Below are 26,164 nucleotides of genomic sequence, written 5' to 3' on the forward strand. Positions count from 1 at the left end.
GGGAATATCTCAACTAGGAACATTGATAGCAACTAAATTTTCAACCAGGCCATTGGAAAGGCTATAAATAGCTCTATTTGTCTTTAATAGCAAGCGTATTTGACTGTTACCAACCATTTTTTGAGATGGATTGAAGTTTTAAAGCTGTACAATATGACTATAGAAATAGTCATCAGAGCATTGGAAGAGATTTTTTTGCAAGTTTTGGAATTTTAGACATAGTTATTTATAGCAATGGGCCTAGGAAGAGACATGGAAGCTCATGTGTAACTTGTATAGAGAGCTGTGGTGCAATAAAACACAAATTCTGAACTTTACCTGATTCTTGAAGTTGTTCCCATCCACCAGAGACCACTCCAGTCTGGCAGTAGTGATCTCTATAATTGTCACAATAACATAGTTACATGTGGTTACTTGTTCATGCAGTTCTAAATTTATTAACCAAGTTATGTGCATTTACATACATTCTCACCTTAATAATTTTGCACTCACCTGGTTTACTTTTGAATTATCCTTCATACTCGTGCTATTAGTCTCTCCCAGTACTTTTTGATTAACAATGTGGATTGATTAAAGTCAGGAATGCTCAAGAAGCAGGTCTGAATCAACAGCGGGGCTTGAAGGTTGTAGTGTTGAAAGTGGTAACAGAGATGGGGATGATTTATAATGTTTGTCATAAATACAACTTCACTGTAACTTAATAATTCTGTACATTTTAGTTTGCCTAGTGGAAAAACAGCAATGAAAAACAATAATAATAATGAGGCTATTGCTGTTCCACTGATTGTTGGGTAGGCGAATTGGTTCAGTGGCTTTCAGTTTAATTAATGAGAGTGTTCACTTCAGAGAATGTTTGCTAGAGGTACAGAAGAATGATGATAGACAGAAGAATAAGAATTAGTCAAAAAGTCAAACAAGGTATTATAGAAATTAATCATTTTGATGAATTAATTGTTTTTCTTCGTTTTTAATTACCCTGTTCCACTGCAGTTCAGTGGATCATCTCCTCGCTGGCCCACATTGGCTGATTACATATCTCCTGATCCTGCCCTGTATTTGCAATGCAGGACCTCCTCCTCACAGTGAAAGTAAAAGCTGATCAGTCTGCTACCCTCTCTGCCCTACTCTATGTCACTCAACATCTCAAGTTTTTGACCAGCCTCCCACTTTGCTCCCTGCATTAAAATTCTGCTGCCCTGATTCTACCGGGTCTCATCCATCCATCGTTCTGATCCTCTGATCTGCATTGGATCCTGGTTTTAAAATTCTCATCATATTTCTAATTTTCTCCTTGGCCTGGCCCGTCCCCACCTCCAGCCCTAAAATGCTCCAGGTATCTACACTTCTGTGATGTTGACGTTCTGAGAATCTCCAATTTTCATCGATGGCTGTTTCTTCAGCAATGAACATTCTAATTCCCTCCCTGCGCTTCTCTATCTAATCTCCTTTAAAATCATCCTTCAAATCTATGTCTTTGACTAAGCTTTTCACCAAACTGTCTTCATATTTTCTTTCATGAAGTGGTATCCAGTGAGGCATATTGTGACTTTTTTTTTTCGCATTCAAGGTGCCCTATGAATGTAGATTGATTCTACAGTTGTTATATTCTTACCCCTTCTCTCTGATCCCCTGGCTTTAACTGTGTATATAGTCCCAGCCTTCCAATCCTTACAACCAAGGATGAACCATCTCAGCCCATCTAGAAGTCTCTACTTAAAGCTTTCCACCTGTCTATCATGAAAAACATTCTCAAAACTCAGTACTCAACTCAGCTTTCGTTACCTCCCCCAGTGTAGGCTTTCCCCCCAACCTTTGAGTGTTTCTCTAACTCTGCTATGTAAACACAACTTATTACTAAAATAAGTTGAACATAAGTTGACATCAACATGAAGGCAATCTTGTGGGATATTTACAATACTAAGAAGATATGAAACTCTGGTTAGACCACACTTGGAATATTGTGTTCAGTTCTGGTCGCCTCATTATAGGAAAGATGTGGAAGCTTTAGAGAGGGTGCAGAGGAGATTTACCAGGATGCTGCCTGGACTGAAGGGCAGGTGTTATGAGGAAAGGTTGAGGGAGCTAGGGCTTTTCTCATTGGAGCAAAGAAGGATGAGAGGTGACTTGATAGAGGTGTAAAAGATGATGAGAGGCATAAGAGATAGAGTACATAGTCAGAGACTTTTTCCCGGGGCGGAAATGACTATTACAAGGAGGCACAATTTTACGGTGATTGGAGGAAGGTATAGGGGAGATGTCAGAGGTAGGTTCCTCACACAGAGAGTGGTGGGTGTGTGGAATGCGCTGCCAGCAGTGGTAGTGAAGTCAGATACTTTAGAGACTTTTAGGCGACTCTTGGATAGGCACATGGAGGATAGTAAAATGTAGGGTATGCAGGGTAGATTGATCTTAGTAGGATAATAGGTCAGCACAATATCGTACTGTTCTATGTTCTATGTTAAGATAGGCATTTTTTGTTGAATATCCATTGGCAATGAAACCAGTTCAAATAACTGCCCTGTTTCAACTGAATCCAGCTACATTGAGGTGAACTGAGAGTCCTCAGGAGCAGATACGAATGGAATGAAGCTGAAAATATGATAAACTTGATGATTCTATTTGACATGATATCTCCATCTTTTATTGAGATAGACACGATGGGAGATCCTTCAACAGAAAATATATCTGTTATGTCCTGGACTTTGGAAATTTCAGTCCATGGACCATGTGAATCCAGAACATCAGGTATCTACCACATGAACCCTGTATCTCATGGCCCTCCTTTCACATATTGAGGAAGACAGTGGGACCACCATCTCATTTATTGCAATGCATAGTTTAATGACTAATGAGATCTACTTTTGCTCAGAATGAGTGCAATAAATTGGAACATAATAACATAGGGCAAGATTGTCACTCCACCCCTTCATTTTTATAAAAGGATACAGCTCTATGTTTCTGAGAAGAGATTCCAATTGTAAGGTGGGGCAAAAATCCCCATTGGTTTATGGATATACCCTGGACTAAAACCCTCCGAAGATGTAACTTTGTGGAAATTACATTGGACCTAAAATTCACTGAACTTTTGGACTTAAGATACCATGGCTGCAACCGAACCAGGAAAAGGCTGGTTGGGACAGACTGGGTAATATGCAAACCCAGGGGGCAGATGTCTGGAACCAGGGTTAGCTCACAAAACTAAAGAAAGAAGCCCATTCACGCACCAGCTTAAACAATGGAAGCCAGACTGCAGGAAACAAAGAACTTCAGACATTCTGGAGACTGCAGAAGCACAAAGCCATTCAATTTCCAATGAGTTCTCAGGCACAGAAATACCGAACCTTCCACACCATTGTGCTACATGTAAACCTGTTTCACCTTTGGATGTTAGAACATTCACACTACTCGTCAAACCTTAACAAACACCCATCCAAGGGAAATACAGGACATTCCAAACCATCAAAACCATTCACCTTAATCGAAAAGCCATTCACACATCCTCCGGTGATCAGGAAACTCATTCAGTCTGGAGAGGAGGAACAATAGCTTGGCAGCCAAAACCTGATTTGGCAGGAGATAAGGGGGCTGCAGTTGGGTACAACTGGGGGCCATGATCCTAGCAATGTGGGCCATGAGCAGTGGTCACTGTGAGACCCGCAATGCACCCCAATTCCAACTCGGTGTGTGCTCTGAGGTGGGCTCTGTGTGTGCCCGGTGTGAACAGCTCGCGAGAGGTGTTCGAGGGTCCGAACAAGAAGCAGGCCCCGAACGCGAAGAAGTCCTTCAGCCAAAGCCGCGAAGAAGGGGAAGGAGATCAGTCAGAGTTACTGATTGAGAGAAAAGTTCCTGCAGAAGCCTCCAAGTCAAGGACTTCGCGAACCCTCCACACAGAGAGCGACCCTCACAACCACCAAACACCATCAACCAACCATGAACTTCCACGTCTGGAGGCAACCGAGAGCATCCAGAGACACAAGACACCGACCGGGGCAACGCCAGCAACATCCACCACTGAGACAACAACCCACTCACAACGACCGCCATGAAAAAAAGAAACCCAAGGTACTCACCTGTCAGGTCTAATGTGCCTAACCGCATCAGTGGACACAACCAGACTGACAGGCATCAGCATTCGCGGCCCTATGTGGAGACCCAGCTACGGCAAGATACTATGGACAAGAGCCAATCAAAATCATGTTCCACTTCAGGAGCGAGCCTAAGGTCACTGAGACCCTCTAACTCAGCTTGGCTGGTCTTTAACAGGGGAAGGTGGGGTTCGGGGGCTAACGGTGTAAGGCAGCCCTAAGGAATGGAAGTGGGGTAGGATTTTGGGGTTAGCAGGTAATCTCGCTCTCTCTCCTTTCCCTGTTAGCATAGGTAACAGCTACCCACTGTATCTAGTTACCCATCATATCAAGTCTTGACTGTAAGGCTTAACTGTGGGGTCAAGTTAACTGGGAGATAGGTCTCAGTCAGTAATAGTCGGATTTGATATTCACTTTCTTGTTTTCCTGTAAAAAAATCAATTTGCTTGCCTTTCAATAAAATCAGAGTTTTCTTTGCCTCGGAAGTATCTGCCTCCTATTTTTTACCACGACACCACATTCCACTATATCAGGCCAGTATCAGAACCAAGGAGCTGGTGAAAAATAAGCCAGGCAGCACTCCCTACACAATCAGTGTTGCTTCAGAAAAGTGGAGCCAGATTTGCATTCTGACATGTATCTGGTAGTGAAGGATGGTCAGGTGAAGGAAGGGACATTTAAAAGCTCAGACTCATAGACAGTCACTTTCATCCTGCTGTCAAATGGTAAGAATATAAGTTATGTGTAAGAATAGGATGCCAGGAAGGTAGAGTGTCAGATGGGTAGAGTCATAGAGTCATAGAGGTATACAACACAGAGCCAGACTCTTCGGCCCAACCTGTCCATGCTGACCAGCTATCCTAAATTAATCTAGGCCCATTTGTCACCATTTGGCCCATATCCCTCTATACGCTTCCTGTTTGTATATCCATCCAGATGTCTCTTAAATGTTGTAATAGTACCAGCCTCCACCACTTCTTCTGGCAGTTTATTCCATACATGCACCACCCTCTGTGTGAAAAAAGGTACCCCTTAAGTCCCTTTTAAATCTTTCCCCTCTCATCTTAAACCTATGCCTCTAGTTTTAGACTCCCCTGGGGAAAAACAACCTTGACTTTTCACCCTCTCCATGCCCCTCATGATTTTATAAATTTCTGTAGCTTCTGACGCTCCAGTGAAAATAGCCCCAGTCTATTCAACCTCTTGCTTTAGCTCAAACCCTCCAATGCTGACAACATCGAGAGTAGGGTACCAAATAAATAGGGAATTGAATGAGTAGGGACTCAAGTGCCAGGGGTACAAAGTGGCAAGGGGGCCAGGTAAATGATATAGTTTTTAGGGTAGTTCAGGGTGGATGGGAGAAATTGGATCTATCATGGGTTGGAGGTGGGTGGGTGTCAGACTGGGGGAAGAGGACTTTGACTTTTGGCAGTGGGATTGAGTTCAGTTTGGGGGATGGGAGCCAGTCCAGAATATGAGAAAAGGGTTATTGGGGTGGGGGCTGCGTGTAGAGAAGGAGCATGGGCCAGAGCATGTGAATGGGGTGGGGTTTGATCTCATTTGGAGCAGGGAATTCACCTGGGGGAATGGATTCTGAGCCAGGGAATGGTGCGTCAGACTCTATAGCAGGGGATGGTGAATTGAGTATGATGGCGAGAGGGAGAGGTGGGAACAGATTGTGGAGTGAGGCAGGAGATGGGGTGTCAGGTTCCAGGAGAAAAGAGAAGGGTGTCAGGTCAGGGTCTGGGAGAGGTGTAGTTGGAGGTGTGTGAGGCAAGTATGTGGTATTTGAATAGTTACACAGGAGGTAGCATTTCTTGAGTAACTATTTTCTTAATTTCATTAGAACACTCCAAATTCCTTGATTTAAATTGATACTTTTAGAAGATTCCAAATGTGGAGGAATTGCCCAGTGGAATCTTCAATGTCCCAGCCAGTTCCTTCAGAGTTCACTCAGATGGGGTTTCTGCAAGGTCCCTAGGCGCAATTCACACCACTGATGGAATAACGACTTTCTGACTGGAAAATCTGAGCCTTAATATTTCGAAACAGGAGAAGACCGCACAGCGTGTTAAACTTGCTCTGCCACTCAATACCATCTTGGTTGATTTTTGGCCTGAGTTGCACTCTCCTACATATTTCCCATATCCCATGGTTACTGGTGGGTAGGTTGTTGGAGAGGATATATGAGACAGGATCTACATGCATTTGGAAAGGCAAGGCCTGATTAGGGATGGTGAGCATGGCTTTGTGCATGAGAAATCATGTTTTACAAAATAGATTGAGTTTTTTGAAGAGGTGACCAAGAAGATAGATGAAGGCAGAACAGTAGACTTTGTCTACATGGTCTTCATCAAGGCCTTCAACAAAGTTCTGCATGGTAGACTGGTTTGAAAGGTTAGATCACATGCGATCCAGGGAAAGCTAGTAGAGGGTTGTTGTTCAGATTGGAGGCCTGTGACCAGTGGTGAATCACCAGGATTGGAGCTGGGTCCACTGTTGTTCATCATTTATGTAAACAATTGGGATGTGAATATAGGAGGCATGTTTAGTAAGTTTGCAGATGGCACTGAAATTGGTGGTATATTAGACAATGAAGATTATCTAAGAGTACAATGGGATCTTAATCAACTAGGCCAGTGGGCCGAGGAATGACAGATGGAGTTTAATTCAGATCAATGTGAAGTGTTGCATTTTAGTAAGCCAAATGAGGGCAGGACTTACACAGTTAATAATAGGCCTCTGAGAATGTTGCCCAACAAAGTGACCTAGACGTGCAGGCACACAGTCCATTGAAAATGGCATCAGAGATAGGCAGTGTACTGAAGAAGATGCTTCGCACACTTGCCTTCATTGATCAGAGCATTGAGTACAGGAATTGGGATGTCATGTTACAGCATTGGTAAGGCCACATTTGGAGAACTGTGTAAAATTCTTGTCACCCTGTGATAAGAAGGATGTTATTAAACTGGAAAGAGTGCAAAAAAGATTTATAAGGATGTTACTGAGACTGAAGGGTTCGAGCTATAGGGAGAGCATGGATAGGCTGGGACATTTTTTACTGGAGCGTAGGAGGTTGATGGGCGACCTTACAATGGTTTATAAAATCATGAGGGGCATAGATAAGGTGAATAGCCAAGGTCTTTTCCCAAGGGTAGGGGAGTCCAAAACTGGAGTACATAGGTTTAAGTTGAAAAGGGAAAGATTTAAAAGGGACCTGAGGGGCACCTTTTTCACACAGAGGGCTTCTGTGTGTTTACAGAACGAGCTGCTAGAGGAAGTGGTAGAGGCATGTACAACGACAGCAATTTAAGAGACGTTTGGACAGGTACATGAATAGGAAAGGTTTAGAGGGATATGGGCCAAATGCAGGCAATTGGGATAACACAGTGTGGAGCTGGAGGAGCATAGTAGGCCAGGTAACATCAGAGGAGCAGGAAAGTTGACATTTCGGGTCGTGACCCTGCTGTGCTCCTCCAGCCCCACACTGTGCTATCTCTGACTCCAGTGTTGACATTCTTACTATCTCTGAGCAGGCAAATGGGGCTATTGAGTTTAGGAAACCTGGTCAGCATGGATGAGTTGGGCCAAAAGCCTGTTTCTGTCCCATATGTCTCTATGACCTGAAAAACCAAAGATCCATCTATCTCAACCTTATGTTTTTTAAAGATGCTGCATTTATAATTCTCTGTGGTAAAGAATTCCTTCCAATGACAAAAATGCCACAGTATCTTAGTCCCAAAATTTTATTCTAATTCCCTTGCAATAAAGGCCAATGAGCTGCTTGCTTTCCTAATTGCTTGCTAACTGTGCTCCTTGGATGAATATACCAAATTCTTTCTGAGCATCAGGGTTTACAAGTTTCAAGTCTTTATGACCAAAGTGAATAACCTCACCCTTCTCCCTGTTATATCGTCTGCCACTTTATTGTCCACTCACTTTACCTGTGCAGTAACAACAGTCTCTGAAAAGGTGACATATTGGATTCACAATCTTAACTCTGTTTCTTTCTTCATAGATATTACCAGATCTGCTGCGTTTCTCCAGTATTTTCTCTTTTTATTTCAGATTTCCAGCATCCACTGTATTTTGCTTCTATATATTTGTATTTTGGCAGTTTTGTATCACCCTCATATTCTGAGCAGCTTTTTATCATTGACAAACTTAGGTGCATTAATCAAGCTGGGGAAAGGAGCCCCTTCCTGTAAATCTTTAATGTTGCTTGTAAATAGCTGGCGCCCCAGCATTGATTCTTGCGGCAATCCATTAGCCCAACTTGAAAATGTGTCATTTATGCCTACTATCTGCTTCCTGTCTGTTAACCAATTCTTCATCATATTAATATATTACCCTACTTCTATTAATCCTTATCTTGTATATCAACCTTTTGTGTCACATCTAATTGTATTGCTTTGGAAATCCAAACATACTACATCGACTGATTCTCCTTTATCTACTCTGCCAGTTATATACTGAAAAAAATTACATTTGTGAAACACAAATTCCCTTTCATAAAACTTGTCTTCACTTATTTTAATCATTCAGTACTTTTCTAAGTATACTGATAATAGATTCCAGCACTGTTCTTTTTTGATTTAATTTGATTCGTTATTGTCACGTACCGAGATACAGCGAAAAGTATTGTTTTGTGTGCTATTCAGACAAACCACACCTTACATAAGTACATCAGGGTAATAGAACAGAATGCAGAATATAGTGTTACAGCTGCGGAGAAGATGCAGAGAAAGATCAACACTAATATATGAGGGGTCCATCTATAAGTCTGATAATAACAGGGAAGAAGATGTTCTTGAATTGTTGGTATGTATTTTCAAACTTTTGTATCTTCTGCCCTATGGAAGAGGGTGGAAGAGATTATAACCAGGGTGGGAGGGGTCATTGATTATGGTGGCTGCTTTCCTGAAGCATCAGGAAGTGTAGACAGCATCAATAGAAGGAAGGCTGGTTTGCATGATGGACTGGGCTGCATTCACAACTCCCTGTCATTTCTTGCCATACTGAGCTGTGATGCATCCAGATAGGTTGCTTTCTATGGTGCATGTATAAAAATTGGTAAGAGTCATTGCGGACGTGCTGTATTTCTTTAGCCTTCTGAGGAAGTAGAGTTGTTAGTGCGCTTTCTTGACTGTAGTGTTGACATAGATGGAGAAGGATAGATTGTTGGTGATCATCACTCCCCAGAACTTGATGCTCTCAACCATCTCCACTTCAACACCATTGATACAGACAGGGATGTGTCCCCCACTCCACTTCCTGAAGTGGATGACCAGCTCCTTTGTTTTGCTGACATTGAGGGAGAGATTGATGTCTTTACATCGTGCCGCTAAGTTCTCTATCTCTTTCCTGTACTCTGTCACGTTGTTGTTTGAGATACGACCTGCTATGGTGGTGTCATCAGCAAATTTGTAAACGGAGTTAGAGCTGAATTTGGCCACACAGTCATGAGTGTATAATGACAATAATAAGGGGCTGAGTAGTCAGCCTTGTGTGGCACCGAGGTTGACGATTATCATGGAGGAGATATTGTCACCTATTCTTACTAATTGCAGTCTGTAGGTCAGGTTAGCCCAACTGGCCTGTAGCTTCCCACTTCTTTTTCCTTCCTCTTGATGGTGTTGTTACTTTGCTAACTTCCAGTTTGCAGAAACCTTCCAGCATCTAGGGAAGCTTGAAATACCATATCCAGCATATCGGCCATCTCTGCTGCTAAATCTTTTAGCATTCTAGGATGTGGGCCATCAGCTCCTGGGGATTTGTTGGATTGCACGCTTTGGATTTCTATAGTGCTTTTTCATTGCTGACGTTAATTAGCTTAATTTGCTCATGCTTATTAGCATCTAGGTTACCTTCTATTTCTAGAGTGTAACTTAGGTCTTCTCCTGTGGAGAAAGGCACAAAAAGTTTATTGTGTAATTTCCCCGTACCCCAAGATTAATTCCCTTGTCCCATCTTCTAAGGAGCCAACATTCACTTGCTCTCTTCTTTTTAATCTAGTTGTAAAAGTTCGAGCAAACTATTCAAATATTCCTGGCTAGTTTACTCTCATATTCCGTTTCTCTTATTTTATCAACTCTTTGCTTGCCACTTGCTAGTTTCTAAACAAACTCCCAATCCTCAGCCTACTACTATTCTTTGCAACATTATAAACCACTTTTTTTTAATCTAATACAATCCTTCACAAGTCACAGATGGATTTTTCTTTCTGAGTGTTTGCTTTTCAAAGGAATGTGCTGAATATTATTGTTTTTGGTTTGAATGATTTTGACATGCTGCCTTCTAGACACCTTCTGCTGAAAAAGCACATCTCTGTGTAAGTCAGGGAGGCAGAACATCAGAGGGGAATGTGATACTTCCTTTCAGTGAAGATCGAAATAAGTGTCCAACTAAACTCCAATTTGGACAAGAGATTGAGGACTTGTACATGGTGATTAGACATCGGGCCAAACTCCAACCTGAATTACTATCTTCAAGATTGAAGGATGAAAAGAGGCAGAACATTTCTTCAGGGGATTTTTGTATGAATGAGAGGAAGAGGCTGCCAGACATGTTTTGGATCCAGGTCACAGTGTTCCAGCACAGAAAGGCACTGATGTTTGGACAAATTAGCCCAATTTCATTATTAGCGAAAGTGCACTTTCCACATCTTTTCTTGGCAGACTAATTAAAACAAGTGAACGTTCACTTTATAGATACACTTCATCAATGTTAATTTTCGAAGCAAGAAAATCTTATTAAAGTTCCCAGTCGTCCGTAATGTAAATTAATTAAAGTAGCTTTTGGGCAATAACAAACCTTCTGCACAAGATTATGAATTATGTCAGTTCTACATAATTAAAGACAAAATGCCAGCACATAAGTCTTAATTAACTTCTCATCTGATAAGACAGCAACAAGGTAAAGCATCTTTACAAAATCAGTTCTTCCTTTGTCAGTCTGATTAATACACTCCATCACAAGAAGCCAATTAGTTTTTATACATTTAGAAATAAGAAAGTGTAAAAGAGCCTTTCTAATGATGCTTTATATTATGACTTATAAAAATGTTGCTCAGAATAGAGAATTTTGTGAAACTGCTTAATTTCTCTCAGTGGAGATAGTCCATCGCTGCTTCTGGAACTTGCAGGGATCAAGGTAGTCCTGTTCAAACTTTTTCCACTTCCCATATTGTTTCCATACCTACACTCCCTTCCTCCCAGTATTGATTGAATGGAATAGGGAGTATGTTGAACACCATTCAATACTTCACTGCTTTTCTCCTTTCCCATTATGGATGGTACAATTCACATTTGTGGAGCACTTTTAACATGGCAGAATAGCCCAAGACATTTAGCTAGAGTATTATCAATACAAATGTTGACACCAAGCCACAAATGGATATAATAGGATAAGTGAAACTAGCAGGGTCAAAGTAGTGAATTCTAAGGGGTATTATAAAGGAGCAGGGAGAAATAGAGAGTTATGCTCACTCTGAACAGCGAGTGTGTGGCTGGAAAGTGTCACACAGGTTATTCCCAAGATGTTCCTTTCAAGTTACTGCTCACCCAACCATTTAAAACAATGGGTGGCGTGATGGCTTAGTGGTTAGCACTGCTGCCTCACAGTGCCAGAGACCTGGGTTCAATTCTACCCTTAGGTGACTGTCATGAGTTTGCAAGTTCTCCTTGTGTCTGTGTGTGTTTCTACCAGGTGCTCTGGGTTCCTCCCACAGTTCAAAGAAGTGCAGGTTAGGTGGATTGGCCATGCTAAATTGTCTATTGTGTTGAGAGAAGTGCAGGTGAGGTAGATTAGCCATGGGGAATGTGGGTCACAGACATACAGTGGGATGCCCTTCAGAAATTTGGTGCAGACTTGACAGGCCAAATAGCCTCTTTCTGCACTGTAAGGATTTTATGAAAACACAAAGGCACATGTGTTTAATTAAAAATGAGAAACAAGCCAGACAGAACAAAAGAGGGGACAATGGTAGAGATTTACAGAGGTATATACCTAGATATATGAAGGCATGGTTGCCAGTTGTGAAATTATTAAAATCAGCTGTGGATAAGCTGTCAGAATAGGTTCTGGTGGGAATTACAGTGACAGGGAGAGATGAGGCTAAAAGGGAACTTGAAAACAAGTGTAAAGAATTTTAAAATTGGGCCATGTTAGAGTGGGAAATGGCAGTCAAGGACGAGAATGATGAATGGAGTGGAATGGAGAATTAAGAGCAGGAAAGAATGAGATTGGGTGAAAATAATAGGGAATTGGGTTTGAATGGAATGAATGGGAGTTAAGTGGGGCAAGAGAGTTGCTTGCGGTAGGAGTTGGGGGAGGATGAGAGTGGACTGGGTATGGTGTGGTGTCCAGAATTTTCAGTAAATTAGGAGCAATAGCAGCAATGTTGTGAGTAAGACCATTATTGAGAGAGGAGCTGAAAGTGAAGGGATGAGTAAAAGCTGGCGACCTTATGTTTTATATGTTGAAGGATAAAAGTGGACCTAATCTTTATATACGTTTATATTTATTTACAGCATTACACACTACAAGCATGCATTTCGTAACTCAACTACAACAGTTTTAGTCTGACTTTTTAAATTTGTCATGAATGAATTCCCAGTTAATGCTCACCACCTATAAACTAATATATCTAAATCTCTTTTTTGGTAGTCAATGAAATAATATTTCTGCCAGTGGCTGAATAGGAATCAAAGAAATGGAGACTGAAGGTGCTTACCAGAGAAACCTAGAGAGATGTTAAAAGGAAAGTTTTGAATTGAGGACCATAAGTTCATGGGATTCTTCATTACAAATGGCTACTGAGGCAGAGATATGAACATATTTCAAAAGTGAACTGAATACTATTTGAAGAGGAGGAATGTTTAATCATTTTGGGGCATGGAATGGGATTACAAGAGAGAGTACTAGCACTTAATGGGCTGAATTGTCTTTATTACATACCTCTGTCTAGCCTCTTATGTCTTAAAAACATTCAATGACCCCGCCTCCAATGCCTTCTGACGTAAAGAGTTCCAAAGTCCAACAACCTTCCGAGTGTAAACGTATCTTCTCATCTCTGACCTGAAAGGGTGATCCTCATGTCCCCTAGTTCTGGACTGACTCACAAGAGGGAACATCCTTTCTATGGTTACCTAGTCAAGGCCATTCATAATTTTATGCACTTTAGTCAAGTCACCGCTCAGCCTTCTAAACTCCAATGGAAACAAAGTTAACCTGTCCAACCTATCCTCATAAGGCAACACACTCAATCCACAAGGTATCATTCTGGTAAACTTCCTCTGAACTGCTTCCTATGCATTTCCATCCTTCCTTAAATAAGGAAACTAAAATCATACACAATGGTTCCATTCAGGTAGGCAAGGCTAATTTGAGGGTAATTTCATGTCTAGAGAAGTTCTGGCACCTCCTAGCTACACGTGTACCATACCAGATGGATGAACGATATAATGGTGGGAAATAAATTAAACGAAACTAAGTGTTGCCTGAATTTGATACCATGGAAAATCAGAAACAATTCAACTATTTATTGAGTGAAAAAGACGTATTTTTCTTTGATCACGTTATTTAATGAAGTGCAAAAATATGGGAAAGGATATGGGGGTTAAATGAAAAGAGATAATTAAAGTGTGAGAAGACATGCATGTAGATCAGTCAGTTTGAATTGCTGGATTCTAGCAATGTAATTCCAGCACACGATAGGTGCTCACTGGATGCTGCAGTGTCATTTTACAAGTGAAATGGCAAACCTAAGCGCTATCTACCCTCTGAGGTGATGTAAAATCTTGCATGGCACTATTCTGAGGAGGCGGAAATGTTGCTTTGTTGTTATCAGATTGCTGTTTCTAGGGATTATGCTGCATGCAGTTCATCATGAATGTGTTTCCTATATTACAGATGGGCCTCGTCTCGAAAAATTCTCCATCTGTTTAAAGCACATTGAAATTCCTGGGGTTGGGAAAGGTGCTATATAAATGCAAGCTTGCTTGATGTCCATCCTATATCCAATTCATTTCCTAGAGTCTCTACAGTGTGGAAGGAGGCCATTTGGCCCGTCAAGTCCACATCAAATCTCTGAACAGCATCCCACTCAGACCTATCTAGCCTGGCTAACCCACTTAGCCTGCACATCCCTGGACACTATGGTCAATTTAGCACAGCCAATCCACCTAACCTGCACACCTTTAGGCTGTGGCAGGAAACCCACACAGACATGAGGAGAACATGCAAACTCCACACAGTCACCCAAGGCTAGAGTTGAACCTGGTTCATGGCACTGTGAGGCCACAGTGCTAACCACTGAGCCATCGTGCTGTACCATTGTAGACATTTTTGGAAGTAGAATTAAATGCTGCCTAGCCAGTGACGCCCTCATCCCGTGAATAAATAAAGAACAAAAAATCAATGCAAATTCTAACTTTCCTGTATGTGAAGGCTGCTTTGTTTCCACTTTTAATTCAATGAACCAGAGAAGTATTAATTAAGACAACACGATCAAAGTCTTCCACTGTGAATATGGCTTGCTAGACAAACTGGGCCCTGGATAGAATGAAGATGGGGAATATTTATTGCTGAACGCGACACAATATATTGAGGCAGGGAAAGAGGGTGAGTGGTACTGCTCTGCGATGTTCCAGTTGCTATACAAATGTCAAATTGGTTTGACATTAAAACTACTGTGCGAACTGTTACAGAGGGGGAATGGCCGAAAAAAAAACAAGCCCCAACTTATTATGATGGGAGTAGAGGTTCCCTTCTAATAATTATCCTGAAACACTCAGAGAAGCTCGCCTTTACCCTTGTAATCTATTAAAAGAGTGGCTAATAGAAAGAAAATCCCTGATCTCCACTTTACAAATAAAATAAACAATTTATTTGTTTAACTCTAACAATGAACAAATTAACAGAATTACTAGCAAACTGAACAATTCACCCTTACACAACTAATTATTCCCTAATTGAACTAAATTCTACTGGGATACTGTTCAAATAAACATAAGTCCTATTTATATAAACCCAATTAAAAGACAACAATAAATTAAAATTTAATCTCTCCAAATTCACACAGTCTAGGTCTTCTCTGCTTTATTTCCAATCCTCATTCTGTTGATCTCACGTCACAAATGCCTTTCTTCTGATGATTCTGCTGTCTTGGATGTTTTTCTCTTTAATTTCTTCAGTGAGGACTTGGAGCTAAAATGCCATGGTACTTTTGATGGATCTTTTCAGAGTGCTCAATTATTTAATGTGAAAGCTAGGTTTGTATCTCAGATGGTGGACTTGCTTTCACTGTGGCCAAAGTTTGATTGTCCCCTCAGATGGCAGTTGGCTATTTCCTGATTTTCCAAATGCCCTCATCTTTATACCCGTAATAGTGTTTCTTGTGTAGGATTGGTGCAAAGTTGTCAACACCATCAGTTTTTAAATTCAATTGGCTTTGAGTCACTGAATGCTTAGTTTAAGTTTATTGGCCAAATTCAAACTTGTTATCTTGGTAAAAATGCTGCTTGGCTGTTCGATACAAAATGTTTCAATTTGGGCACTCTCTGTGCACAGTACTTATAAAATTCCAACCACAGACAAAGCACAATCTCTTAAAGGACCAGGCACTCTTTTTCCTTTCTACCATTTTTTTTTACCAACCATTCTAACTTCCTGCCATCCAGTTCATGAATAGTCTACCCAATTTCATAATAACTTGAATCATTTGATCCTTGAAATTACTGTTGGTCACATTAGAGGACAGAAAGCTTAATGATTCATTCAGAAAAGGCTACTGTCCCTGTTAAAATAATAGAGAGGAATGCACATAAAAATAAGCAGTCATTATCAGGCTTGAGCAAAGATTGGGACATTTACTGTGAGCTGATTCAGAATGATAGCAATTTGTTTGTTATTTACAGTTTAGTAGGGGAACTGATATGGAAAAAAGTCCTTCTCTTGCACTAAGTATGAAGCAATGTTTGTTAAATTTAAAAAGATATGCAAAAGAAGCAGGGGTGATGTGAGTAAAAAGCTTTTCTCACACAGTGAGTAGTTAGGGTATAGAATGCACTGCTTCGAAATGTGCTGGAGGTAGGCTCAATTGAGGCATTCAAGATGGCGTTGGATGATTATTTTTGATAGAAATGGTGTGCAGAGATATGGAGAAAAGGTGGGGTTTGGCACTAAGTAATAGAACAGTTTTGCAGCTACGTTGGACAAAATGGCCTCCTTCCGTGCCATAACCTTTCTGTGATTCTGTGATTTTGTAAAGCAGACAGAAAGCTCAAGATCTCATAATCTCATGAGAAAGTGGCAGATTCTGAAAACAACTGTACACTGGTTACCAAACTCATTGGGTTTGGAGATATTTAACTGAAATCATTTGATTCAGCTTGGAACTGGATTGCAGTGATGCCAAAGCTTAGCAGCTTGTTCAAGAGTTATGTGTAACTCATTATGCAAAGTCAGCAAATGAACCAGGGATAATCCAGGGTTCAGTGCTCTTTTGCAGAGTCTTTAATTATCGAAGGGACAAGAATTGCTTGAAAATAAACCCTCAAAGCACTTGGCCCTATAAAACTGAGCTTTCCATCTCATGGAGGTCATAAGACGTTGTTCACACTCTGCTATACATTCACATCATTGGAGATAGAGCAAGGGGATTTGTGCCTGACCAGTTGTCTAACCTGCTCAGCATTTGTAACTATGCATGTGTTTATTCTGTAACCTATGGTCCTGTGTAAAGGTAGAAGGGAGTGGGCAGAGTTTGTATGTATTCCAAAACTCCTGACACTATCCTGTTCTTATCCATGTTCTATAGAAATTAAGAAAAGGAGGAATTAATTTATGAAAGTCTTAATGAATGTGAGTTGGCATGAGAGAAAATGAAATGCACAACAAATGTGTGAAGGAGAGAGAATGAAAGGCAGATTGAGAATGGGCAAGTGAAGATAAGGAGGCTTAATGGCAATTCAGCTTCCGTTCTTTTTAACCATCTTTTCAGGGGTTACAATAAATATTTTTATTTCATTTTTTTAGCATGCAGTTAAATCACACATACATTAAAAACATATTTAAATAGCTAAAAATGAAGGAGGCAATTGCAAGGTTTTTCTTTAAATGTAAGCAAGAGGAATTTTATTACTTAGTAGCCCTGAGAAAAAATGTAATAAAAATGTAGCATTAGGTACACACATACACAAACATTGGTAGTTTGAAAGGGAGAGTGTCTAATACAGCCAGAAAGAATAAAGGCTGTACAGTTTATATGGCTGAACAGCCCTTGAGGTGTTAGATTTTTAACCAGTTGTTTAGTTCAGCTTATCCTCATCTTTGAGCTCTTGGTGAATGGGTATTTCCCCGATTTGCCTCTTTTTTACCGGGAGCTGTTTCTGTGATGTTGAAATAAGCAGGGAGAGAGGGAGTCTTCAAGTATTCACTTACAAATCAATTTTCCTTCTCTACGCTGCTTTTCAAAAGAACTGCTTGAAATATAGTTCAGAATGTATTCCTGATCCAGCTTCATTGTCTTGTAATGCTCGATAACTTGCAGGTGAGCCTTCCATCTCGCAAGACATGAAATTATCGTACAAATGTGAACTAAAACAGGATATGTGAATTTCTTGATCTTGACTCAACTGCCTGGTTTTGATCTCATTAGATAGAGTGATAATTTCAGTTTATACCACATTTGTTTCTTTGACTTGCTTCAGTCTGCAGTGGGGTAATCACATCAGCCATTTTATGTCACTACTTGTTCTTTTCAAAAGCCATTTTAGCCTGTAACAGATCTCAGGCTTAAAAATGTCAGATGATGGAAGTCAAAACATGATAGTCAATATTTACAGTCATGAGTACAGAAAGATGTAGAGGAGGGTGTGGTTATATTCTGATGATCATTTCTATCCTCATTGTAGCCATGGTTTTGCTTATTTCTTTTATTTTCTATACCCTTGTTTTCAAATGTATTTGGCTTTTTTATAATTCAGTTCATTCCCCTTATTTATGTTCATATTAAATGGCCCTTTCCCCAAACGGATCTCTTTTCTTCAGATTGTAAGTTTGTACCCATTGTGAGGATTGGTTGGTAATTGTATCTGTAAGATCAATCATTATCTGGCTTTATGGGTACATCATTCCTGAGGTTTCATTGTCTGCTGTTCACTTTTGATATAACCAATAGGGTCATACAGTCATAGACCTGTACAGCATGGAAACAGATCCTTTGGTTCAACTCATCCATGCCTACCAGATACCCTAAATAAATCTAATCCCATTTGATAGCTTTTGGCCCATATCCCTCTAAACCCTTCCTATTCACATACCCATCCAGATCCCTTCTAAATATTGTAATTCTACCAGCCTCCACCATGTCCTCTGGCAGCTCATTCCATACATGGACCAGTCTCTGAGTGAAAAGGTTGCCCTTTAGGTCCCTTTTAAATCATTCCCCTCTCACCTTAAACCTATGCCCTATAGTTTTGGACTCCCTGACCCTGGGAAAAAAGACCTTGGCTATTCACCCCTTCCATGCCCTTCATGATTTTATGAACCTCAGACTAGACAGGATAATGCTTGTCAGGCCATATATTTCAGGCTAAAACTGCACAAGAATGTATCTACAGGAATTATGATTACATAAAACAGATAAAGCAAAAATTATATCAGACCATAGAGTGTTATTAGTTTGACTCTGGGGTCCTTGGTATTTAATGCAAGCTAATTATTTGGATACACCTTTTCCACACCATTTACAACCTTATGAACCTTTATATAATCATCTTGCAAGAACCACCTTTCAGAGTTGAAAAGTTCAAGTTTCAATAGTTTTTTTTAACTGAAACACCTAAGATTGGAGATCAGCCTTGTGTCTGTTTGCACTGTGTGCTTTGCACTCCTACCCATTGACCTAAACTGGATATAAACTAAAGTCTGAACTGGAGGGCTTCTTACAACAACTGCTGTGACAATGTAGTTCAAAATTCTACTGACCTTGTGACTGTGGCTCTGAATTGTTTGAACGTTATGACTGCCAAATCAACAGAAATGTCAAAGATTGTTTTTAATTCTGTCCCAAGCTATTCTAGGCAGCTTGTGCATTGGCCTTTATATCCTTATTCAATGCAGCACTGTACATTTCTTTGCATTCAATTTCATCGGCTGTTATTCTGCCTATTTAATTATGCTAACCAGGTAAAGCTGTAATTTCTGTGCCCCTTACCCTTGAAATAACCCTTTATTTACATGTGCACAGTACATAGGCTCTGACAAACCAGCTCAGAGCTAGTCCTAACAATGAATAGACTCTCTGAAACTCCTGTTTACATCTATTAGCTCCCTGATTGGCCCATTTTAAAAACCCCAATCAAGGATCTTACATTCAATGAGATCCACCTGGCCTTCGTTCCAATCACTACACCCTATTTTCCTACTCTTATGAATTTGTTATTATCAAACTGGTAACAGCATTTAATCTAGAAAAACAACACTTGGCAGATTTGGAAAGGAAAAGGGAAAAAATTGTTGCATTTATATAGTGCTTTTTTATAAGCTTAGGTTGCCTCAAAACCAAGTGCTTCAAAACCAAGGGAATGGTTTAAAGTTCATTTGCAAGGTAGTTAACGCAGAACCTGATTTTTGCCAAGCAAGGTTCCATAAATGGCAATGAGCTAGGCAGCCACATAAACTGTCTTTAGTAACGTGCTTGATGGATAAATATTGACCAGGACATCATAAGGATCTCTTCTTCAAAAGAGTGCCAAGTTACATCCAACTGAAAGCACAACCAGAATCTTGCTTTAATGTTTCATTCTAAGGAACACGTAGTTCGCAACTGGATAAATGCTACATGCAAACTGCATCACATTGACATACAACCACATTCAACTCTCGTTGTTGAAACTGGGATTGAAATTCTCTTGAATGTCCAGAAACAAAATGGCTGATGTCAATCTTCTGGTGGTAGGTCTCCAAAGATGCAGGATGCCTCATTGAGTACATGTCCACATGGATTCAGTCAGTCAAAACAACACAACATGCAGCAAGACCCTGAGACGGGACCTACTGAATCCAACTGTGAAGGTGGTAATACACAACAACAATAATATGACATCTTAGTGGTAAAAAGTCCTAAGGTGCTTCACAGGAGTATTATCAAATATAATTTAATAATAAGGAGATATTTGGATGGTTAAAGGAGTAAGTTTTCATGAACTCCTTACAGGTGAAGAAAAAATTGAGGATGGTCACCAGACCCGAAACGTTAACTCCGTTTGTTTCTTCACAGATGCTGCCAGACCTGCTGAGCTTTTCCAGCAACTTTGTTTTTCTTCCTGATTTACAGCATCTGCAGTTCTTTTGGTTTTTAAGAAAAAGTTGGGGGTTGCAGAGGTTAATAAGGGAAATCCAAAGCTGAAAGCATGGCCTTGAGTTTTAGAGTGACTCAAATTGAAGATGGCTGAGAGTCTGGAATTAGACAGTTTCATGAGAAGTTGTAGAGCTGGAGAAGTTTACAAAGAAGCAAGGAATCCCTACAGCGCAGATAGAGGCCATTCAGCCCATTGATTCTACACCAAACTTCTGAAGAGCATCACACCCAGACCTACGCCCACTATACTATCCCCATAACCCTGGATTTCCCATGGCTAATCCATTTAGTTTGCACATCCCTAGACATTATGGGCAATTTAGCATGGACAATCCACCTAACCTGCACATCTTTGGACTGTGGGAGGAAACCAGAGCACCCGGAGGAAACACACATAGACATGGGGAGAATGTGCAAACTCCACACAGACAGTCACCCGAAGGTGGAATTGAACTTGTGTCCCTAGCGCTGTGAGGTAGCAGTGCTAACCACTGAGCCACCCTGCTGCTCCATGGAAATAAAGACAAGTCCAGAGCAAAATTTGAAAACAATGATAAAAACTTTAAAATCCAGTTTTTTTTCTGATTGAGTTGGCGATATTAGACAAATGAGATTTGCTCCAAGTTAGGGTTTGGGTAGTAACAGGTTTAGATGAATTAAAGGTTATGGTGGGCAGAGGGAAGTTAGCCAGGAGGGCCCTGGAATAGTCAAATCCAGAGATAACAAAACTGGGGCTAAGGTTTTCAGCAGCAGATGTGTTCAGCTGGAGCAGCGTTAGGTGACATTACAGAGATTGAAGTAAGCACATGATTAGATCCCCAACTTATCAGCTCTTCAGAACTACACACCATCTATTCGTACCCAACAAGGATGAAAAATGCATATTTTCATGAAACACCAACTTGATGTTCATGTTGATTCAGGCCTGAGTGTTCACAAGGACATAGGGGATCTCCTCCTCAGCCAAAGAGATGTTGGCACCTTAAATCAGGACAGCCTGCCCTTGAACTCACACCCATCATTTGTTACCAGGGTGGAATGGGATTCGGTTGTAGTTTGCACATCAGAGCAGCTGCATCCATAAAAATGCAATTTCCTTTAAACAGCGAGCTATAAAACACAACTTGTGACACTCTTAAGGAGAAGTAAGGTGCTTCTTTGGGGAAGTAAGGTACCTTTTGTATAGATTGAGCGATGCCTTTAAGAGATATAATTATGCCCTTTGGAAGCATGCTGGTGTCTTTTGGAAGAGATCAAGTCTCTGTTGGGATTGTTAAAAATACTCATAAATGTGCATAAACTGTGGATAAAATCATTGAAATCATTAAGCTATCAAGGCATTTAAACATTTAAGGCTTTAAATGAAAAGAAAACATTATGTAGTTAATAAGAAATTAGTGTTTGCTATTTTACTTTGTCTGTTGACATAAGCCTGTGGGTAATTGTTACCAGATTTGTGCTGCATGATGGATTTCACACCTATCATTATTGTAGCAGAGTGCCTGTAAATTTGCAATTTGATTTATTGCTCCAAGCAGAGTTGGGTGATGTTACAGAGGTGGAAGTAGGCAGATGATTAGATGCCCATTTAATCTGCTCTTCAAAACTACACACCATCCTTTTGTATCCAGCATATAGCTCCGAGTGGTTATAAAGTCTTTGCTGTAAAGCTATGAATACAAATACCTGTTTTTATAAGGAATTAGTGGCTAAAGGAATTTAAATGCCATGCATAGAGATTTATCAATGTATTTTTCTTTAAAATAGTGGTATCAATAGACACTTCAGACTTACACTTCAGACTTTATTTCATTTGCTGTCAGCATGGTTCCTCATGTTTGTCCATGGTGAATACTGGTCACGATGGCATGGAGGGCAAAGGCTGTTGGATGGGGGACATGGGTTGGCATGAGCTGATCCATTCATTTCATTTGCAGCTGCTGATATGATGAAGCAGTCTGTGCTTGCACACAGCAAGGCCAAGGCTGATACATGGCAAACATATGTCAGGCAATGGCCATCTCCAACAAGAGAGAATCTAACCATCTACTGCTGCTCAATAGCATCACTTTCATCAAAGATCTCACCATCAATGTCCTGGGGGTTACCATTGACTAGAAACCTCCCAGCCACATAAATACTGCATCTGTATGAGAAACTCAGAGGTTGGCTATTTCTGTGAGGAATAACTCATCTCCTGACTCTCCAAAAACAAAACGCAAGTATGATGGAATGGATGGGTGCAATTCCAATAACGCTCAAGCAGGTTCACGTCATCCAGGACAAAGCAGCCTGTTTGATTCACAGCCCTCAACATTCGCTCCTTGTGCAGGGAGCAATAAGCTGAATCTTGTAAATGAGGGGACTCTCAGTGGCCACTTGAGAGCTGACGGAGAGCATAACCTTTGCATTACTGCTTTTAGGAAAGTCCTGTCGCACCTTGTGCCAATCAGGCACTTACCAGACCGATGCCAGGGTTTCCCCCAGGCTCAAGGATAGGTCCCGCCTGCCAAGAGTGTCTGGCTGATCAGACGCTGACAGATCTAGTACAGCAGCGTCACTGGGAATATGGTAGCTCCTGCTGGTATAACAGGTATCCGAGGCCTAGTACCATTCATAACTAGATCCTAGGTCAAAGGTGAGTGATGCTGCAATGGGGCTTGTGAGGAAGAGGGGTTTTGTCGACAAAGGCAGTATTCTGGTTCTTAGTGGCCCTGCTCCTCCCAATGCCGGGCCCCTTTGATCAGACATTGATACCCCTCCCACTCCACTGAGAGTCTGTAGCAACCCTGGAAGCGTTGTGATTAATAGCACTGGCATCAGGAATGGCCTTTAATTGGGTAAATAATGGCCAATTTTAGGGCATTAATTGGCAGCAGGCAGGGAAGGCTATTCACTAGATTCTATCCAATGTGTAGCATCTGCTTGATGCAATGCAACAACTTACCAAGGTTCCTCTGACAGCAACTCCCAGACCTGCAGCCTCTTCCATCTAGAAGAACAAGGTGAACAAATGTATGATCTGCGATTTTCGTTCCAATTCACAAACCATCCTGGCTTGGAACTACATCGTAATCCATAAATTAATTTCAAACTCCTGGACCTCCCTCCCTAACAGCATAATGGACGTAAGTATTTTTGATCTATCTGTTCAGTCATATGATGACACATGCCTGGAGCAGGTGGGTCTTGAACCTGGGCCTTCTAGCCCAGAGGTAGCAACACTCCCATGTGCTCCAAGACCCTGAAAGCACTGTGAGTGCAGCACTTTACGAAGCTGGTTCACCACCGTATTCTACAGGAGAATTAGGTGGGGGAAAAGTTGCTGGAAATACCCAGTTGATTAGGAAGCTTCAATGCAGAGACAGATGAAAACAGAGATAGCAGCCTAAATGTTCACCCTCAACGTGGGCAGCGGGGGTTGAAAAAACTCCCAGCTTTGCACACTTGTCACGATAAACACCAATAAATCAAGCAATTGAGTCTGATCAACGTACTCCAGAACCTGAGGAGATTAACAGAGTGTTACAAATTCAGGCTTGACATCACTTTCCAAGACCAGATCTACCAAACTCTGTCCCAGTTCTTCATTCAGTTCGCCAGGGCAAGGACAAACGCAAATTTAGTCAAAGTCCTTTGATTCTGATATTCTCCAAGCTGCACACCTGACAGTCTCTTGGCTTGCTTATTCATTACTGCTGCAGATCTGATAATCATACTGACTTCATGTCACAACATCCAAATCCAGAAGCTGCCAGAGATAATATTTTGGAGATTGCTCAGGAATTCATTAATTTTGCAGCTCAACATTTTAGACCCAAGGCAATTACTCTTGTTGGTATCAAGTGCGCTCTGCGTGAAGAATTGCACACTGCAAACAGACAGAAAATGTTTATGCTCAAATCACTGACGCAAACTGGAAGCAGATTCCTGGCAGACGTGCCTGGCTTTGTGTCACTGAATATACGAACGTCCAAAGCTGATGAGCACAAAGTGACCAGCTGGTTCATCCAGCCTGTCTCCCATCCTGATGCCTGGAGCATTGGAAGTCAACACTTTCTTTCTCCAGTGCCCCCACCCTATATCTGCCCATCTCCTCCCTGTCATCACTCATTCCCTACTATGTAATCTCCTTCAAAAGCCAAATAAATCGAAGTAAACATGAGGCTAATTAAATGAAAAATGCTTGAAAAATTCCTCTGCTTCCCCGCTCAGGTTGTCATCACAGTCCAAGGGATGGATCATAAGGAAATGAAAAAGTATAGCATTGCACAACAGAGTATAGTCATCCCAAGGAGAAACAGGGTCAAGCAATAACTTTCACCTATACTGGCCATCAGAGGATAACATAAATCAACGTGCTCTTCAAAGCCTGATTACTGCTCCTCGGCAAATGCAAGTAGGTTGAAGAAATTATTAAATGATGGATAAGCTGCCTGGTGACATTAACTGAACCTATATCAGGACCAACTCTTTCAAATTAGGTCCTGCCATCTATTTATAGCAGTGAATTTATTTAGGGGTCTTTTATTCCCCACCAGGAGCTTATCACTTAGTGAATGAATGTTTCTGCCAGGGTTCGAATTGGTAACAGAATTAGTGTTATGAACCACTTTGGAGAAAGTGTACTGATTCCCAAGCCCCACTGCTCCCAGAGACACGACTGAAGTTAATGATTTAATCCAAGTGTCCAAAGTCCCAAATTTACCTGACTTGTGGAATTAAGTGGCGTGGTGGCTCAGTGGTTAGCAACTGCTGCCTCACAGCACCAGGGACCTGGGTTCGATTCCACCCTCAGGCGACTGTCTGTGTGGAGTTTGCACATTCTCCCCATGTTTGTGTGGGTTTCCTCTGGGTGCTCCGGTTTCCTCACACAGTCCAAAGATGCGCAGGTTACTAGGATTGGCCATGCTAAATTGCCTGTAGTTTTCAGGGATGGGTAATAAGGGGATGGGTCTGGATGGGATGCTCCAAGGACCGAGGTGGACTTGTTGGGCCAAAGGGCCTGTTTCCACACTGTAGGGATTCTATAATGAACTTCATAGAACACAGAGATCAGGCTTCCGTACTTAACGAGAATGACTGTCTATTCCAAATGTATTCATTCTGTATGTATCATTAGTAAAATGTCATTTGTTCCAAAAGATCCATCTGTCACCTTCACAGTGAGGGCATTCTACTACATATAAGATGCACTGCAGCAACTCACTAAGGCTCCTTCAACAGCATGTCCAAAATCCATAAACCCCACCACATAGGAGGACAAGGCCAGTAGATGCATCAGAACATCACCACCTGAAAGATTCCTTTCAAAACACGCACAATCCTGTCCTGGAAGAATATCACCATTCTTTCATTATTGCTGAGTCTAAATCCTGATGGTACTGTGGCTGTACTTATACAAACAGAAAATGGAGCAATTTTCAAGCTGGCTGCTCACCACCAAGTTCTCAGGGGCAGTTAGGGATGGGTAATAAATAAAAACGCCAGTGATGCCTTCATTGTGTGAAAACTAATAATCCAGAGGCCCAAGTGAATGACCAAGAGAGGCTGGTCCAAATCCCACCAAAGCAGTTGGTAAAAGAATAAAAACAAAATCCAAGCAAATGTGAGATAACAAGGTGTAGAGCTGGATGAACACAACAGGCCAAGCAGCATCAGAGGAGCAGGAAGGCTGACGTTTCGGGCCTAGACCCTTCTTCGGGTCTAGGCC

General features: G+C 41.2%; 1 long non-coding RNA gene across 1 annotated transcript in view; it reads right to left on the bottom strand.

Moving 5' to 3' along the window:
- Positions 1-203: 203 nt before the first annotated feature.
- Positions 204-26,164, bottom strand: part of LOC125486490 — a 42,089-nt gene continuing 16,128 nt past the window's right edge. The window contains exons 3-5 of the long non-coding RNA XR_007265155.1: positions 23,399-23,443; positions 22,246-22,333; positions 204-377 (exon numbers count right to left, since the gene is read on the bottom strand). This is a non-coding gene — a long non-coding RNA (uncharacterized LOC125486490). The remainder of the gene's footprint in view (positions 378-22,245; positions 22,334-23,398; positions 23,444-26,164) is intronic.

Source organism: Rhincodon typus, chromosome 29 (assembly GCF_021869965.1).
Source record: "Rhincodon typus isolate 14 chromosome 29, sRhiTyp1.1, whole genome shotgun sequence".
Lineage (NCBI taxonomy): Eukaryota > Metazoa > Chordata > Chondrichthyes > Orectolobiformes > Rhincodontidae > Rhincodon > Rhincodon typus.